We start from the raw sequence: 4,634 nt of genomic DNA on the forward strand, positions 1-4,634 counted from the left end.
CCATATGTCCCGGCAAGAAATCTGCGTTCAAAGAACTCCGGCTTATTAGTGATTCCCAGAGCCCAAAAAAAGTCTGCGGGCTGTAGAGCGTTTTCTATTCGGGCTCCAGCACTATGGAATGCCCTCCCGGTAACAGTTAGAGATGCTACCTCAGTAGAAACATTTAAGTCCCATCTCAAAACTCATTTGTATACTCTAGCCTTTGAATAGCCCCCCTTTTTTTAGACCAGTTGATCTGCCGTTTCTTTTCTTTTCTCCTCTGCTCCCCCCTATCCCTTGTGGAAGGGGAGACACACAGATCAGGTGGCCATGGATGGGGTGCTGGCTGTCCGGGGTCGGGACCCGGGGTGGACCGCTCGCCTGTATATCGGTTGGGAACATCTCTGCACTGCTGACCCGTCTCCGCTCGGGATGGTTTCCTGCTGACCCCACTGTGGACTGGACTCTTACTGTTATGCTGGATCCACTATGGACTGGACTCTCACAATATTATGTCAGACCCACTCGACATCCATTGCATTCGGTCTCCCTAGAGGGGGGGGGGTTACCCACATATGCGGTCCTCTCCAAGGTTTCTCATAGTCATTCACATCGACGTCCCACTGGGGTGAGTTTTTCCTTGCCCTTATGTGGGCTATACCGAGGATGTCGTTGTGGCTTGTGCAGCCCTTTGAGACACTTGTGATTTAGGGCTATATAAATAAACATTGATTGATTGATTGATTGATATATAATGTAGGAACCAGAATATTAATAACAGAAAGAAACAACCCTTTTGTGTGAATGAGTGTGAATGAGTGTAAATGGGGGAGGGAGGTTTTTTGGGTTGGTGCGCTAATTGTAAGCGTATCTTGTGTTTTTTATGTTGATTTAATTAAAAAAAAACAAAAAAACATCCCGATAATAAAAAGTAGAGATGTCCGATAATATCGGCCTGCCGATATTATCGGACGATAAATGCGTTAAAATGTAATATCGGATAATATCGTTATCGTTTTTTTTTGTTTTTTAATTAAATCAACATAAAAAACACAAGATACATTCATTCACACAAAAGAGTTGTTTCTTTCTGTTATTAATATTCTGGTTCCTACATTATATATCAATATATATCAATACAGTCTGCAAGGGATACAGTCCGTAAGCACACATGATTGTGCGTGCTGCTGGTCCACTAATAGTACTAACCTTTAACACTTAATTTGACTCATTTTCATTAATTACTAGTTTCTATGTAACTGTTTTTATATTGTTTTACTTTCTTTTTTATTCAAGAATTTTTTTTAAATTTATTTATCTTTTTTATTTTATAATTTTTTTTAAAAAGTACCTTATCTTCACCATACCTGGTTGTCCAAATTAGGCATAATAATGTGTTAATTCCACGACTGTATATATCGGTTGATATCGGTATCGGTAATTAAAGAGTTGGACAATATCGGAATATCGGATATTGGCAAAAAGCCATTATTGGACATCCCTAAAAAAAAAGTGAAGTGAAGTGAAATATATTTATATAGCTCTTTTCTCTAGTGACTCAAAGTGCTTTACATAGTGAAACCCAATATCTAAGTTACATTTAAACCAGTGTGGGTGGCACTGGGAGCAGGTGGGTAAAGTGTCTTGCCCAAGGACACAACGGCAGTGACTAGGATGGCGGAAGCGGGGATCGAACCTGGAACCCTCAAGTTGCTGGCACGGCCACTCTACCAACCGAGCTATACCGCCCCACAAAAAAAAACGATATCGATAATTTCCGATATTACATTTTAAAGCATTTATCATACTTGCCAACCCTCCCGGATTTTCCGGGAGACTCCCAAAATTCAGCGCCTCTCCCGAAAACCTCCCGGGACAAATTTTCTCCCGAAATTCGGGCGGAGCTGGAGGCCACGCCCCCTCCAGCTCCATGCGGACCTAAGTGACGTGTTGACAGCCTGTTTTCACGTCTGCTTTCCCACAATATAAACAGCGTGCCTGCCCAATGACATTATAACTGTAGAATGATCGAGGGCGAGTTCTTGGTTTCTTATGTGGGTTTATTGTTAGGCAGTTTCATTAACGTCCTCCCAGTGCGGTAACAACACACAACAACAGCAGTCACGTTTTCGTCTACCGTAAAGCAGTTCCTCTGCCGTAAAAAGCAATGTTGTGACACTCTTAAACAGGACAATACTGCAATCTACTGTACATGCATATGTGACAATAACATCTAGGGCTTTTAGAGAGTACAGTGCACAACTGCGCACACAACAAGGAGACGAAGCAGAAGAACGAGGAAGATACAGCCGTGGCGACGCCGACGACGAGTAAGATGAAGAAATAGCTTATAAGTTCCAAGCCGCAGCTGCGATTGGACATGGATAGCCTCCGGGAAGAAGTAGTGGACTACCAAGTGCTTGGCAGTGAAGATCTTCCTCAGGAAGCAGATTGACCGGTTTTGGGCCATGAAATGTTTTGATGAAAGCACTTTTGTGCGTGCCACACAGCAATGCATCATCAGAGAGGGTGTTCAGCATGGTTAGAAAAATAGTGACAGAGAATAAAACAAGGATGCACAATTTAACCCTTAACTCAACAATGAGTAGATGAGTGTTATGTGTGTGTATATGTGTAAATAAATGAACACTGAAATTCAAGTATTTCTTTTATATATATATATATATATATATATATATATATATATATATATATATATATATATATATATATAATAAAATAAATATACAGGTAAAAGCCAGTAAATTAGAATATTTTGAAAAACTTGATTTATTTCAGTAATTGCATTCAAAAGGTGTAACTTGTACATTATATTTATTCATTGCACACAGACTGATGCATTCAAATGTTTATTTCATTTAATTTTGATGATTTGAAGTGGCAACAAATGAAAATCCAAAATTCCGTGTGTCACAAAATTAGAATATTGTGTAAGGGTTAAATTTTGAAGACACCTGGTGCCACAAACTAATCAGCTGATTAACTCAAAACACCTGCAAAGGGCTTTAAATGGTCTCTCAGTCCAGTTCTGAAGCCTACACAAACATGGGGAAGACTTCAGATTTGACAGCTGTCCAAAAGGCAACCATCGACACATTGCACAAGGAGGGAAAGACACAAAAGGTTATTGCTGAAGAGGCTGGCTGTTCTCAGAGCTCTGTGTCCAAACACATTAATGGAGAGGCAAAGGGAAGGAAAAACTGTGGTCAGAAAAAGTGTACAAGCGATAGGGATCACCGCGCCCTGGTCAAGATTGTGAAAAAAACCCCATTCAAAAATGTGGGGGAGATTCAGAAGGAGTGGACAGCTGCTGGAGTCAGTGCTTCAAGATCCACCACCAAGAGACGCTTGAAAGACATGGGTTTCAACTGCCGCATACCTCGTGTCAAGCCACTGTTGACCAAGAAACAGCGCGAAAAGCGTCTCACCTGGGCTAAGGAAAAAAAAAGCTGGACTGCTGCTGAGTGGTCCAAAGTCATGTTTTCTGACGAAAGCAAATTTTGCATTTCCTTTGGAAATCGAGGTCCCAGAGTCTGGAGGAAGACAGGAGAGGCACAGGATCCACGTTGCCTGAAGTCTAGTGTAAAGTTTCCACCATCAGTGATGGTTTGGGGTGCCAAGTCATCTGCTGGTGTCGGTCCACTCTGTTTCCTGAGATCCAGGGTCAACGCAGCCGTCTACCAGCAAGTTTTAGAGCACTTCATGCTTCCTGCTGCTGACCTGCTCTATGGAGATGGAGATTTCAAGTTCCAACAGGACTTGGCGCCTGCACACAGCGCAAAATCTACCCGTGCCTGGTTTACGGACCATGGTATTTCTGTTCTAAATTGGCCCGCCAACTCCCCTGACCTTAGCCCCATAGAAAATCTGTGGGGTATTGTGAAAAGGAAGATGCAGAATGCCAGACCCAAAAACGCAGAAGAGTTGAAGGCCACTATCAGAGCAACCTGGGCTCTCATAACACCTGAGCAGTGCCAGAAACTCATCGACTCCATGCCACGCCGCATTAACGCAGTAATTGAGGCAAAAGGAGCTCCAACCAAGTATTGAGTATTGTACATGCTCATATTTTTCATTTTCATACTTTTCAGTTGGCCAACATTTCTAAAAATCCCTTTTTTGTATTAGCCTTAAGTAATATTCTAATTTTGTGACACACGGAATTTTGGATTTTCATTTGTTGCCACTTCAAATCATCAAAATTAAATGAAATAAACATTTCAATGCATCAGTCTGTGTGCAATGAATAAATATAATGTACAAGTTACACCTTTTGAATGCAATTACTGAAATAAATCAAGTTTTTCAAAATATTCTAATTTACTGGCTTTTACCTGTATATATATATAGCTAGAATTTACTGAACGTCAAGTATTTCATATATATATACATATATATATATATATATATATATATATATATGAAATACTTGAGTATTTCTTATATATATATATATGTGTATATATATATATACATATATATATATATATATAATAAAATAAATATATATATATATAGCTAGAATTTACTGAACAAGTATTTCATATATATATATATATATATATATATATATGAAATACTTGACGTACTATACTTGAGTATTTCTTTTATATATATATGTGTATATATATATA

This window comes from Nerophis lumbriciformis, linkage group LG11 (genome assembly GCF_033978685.3).
Source record: "Nerophis lumbriciformis linkage group LG11, RoL_Nlum_v2.1, whole genome shotgun sequence".
Classification (NCBI taxonomy): domain Eukaryota; kingdom Metazoa; phylum Chordata; class Actinopteri; order Syngnathiformes; family Syngnathidae; genus Nerophis; species Nerophis lumbriciformis.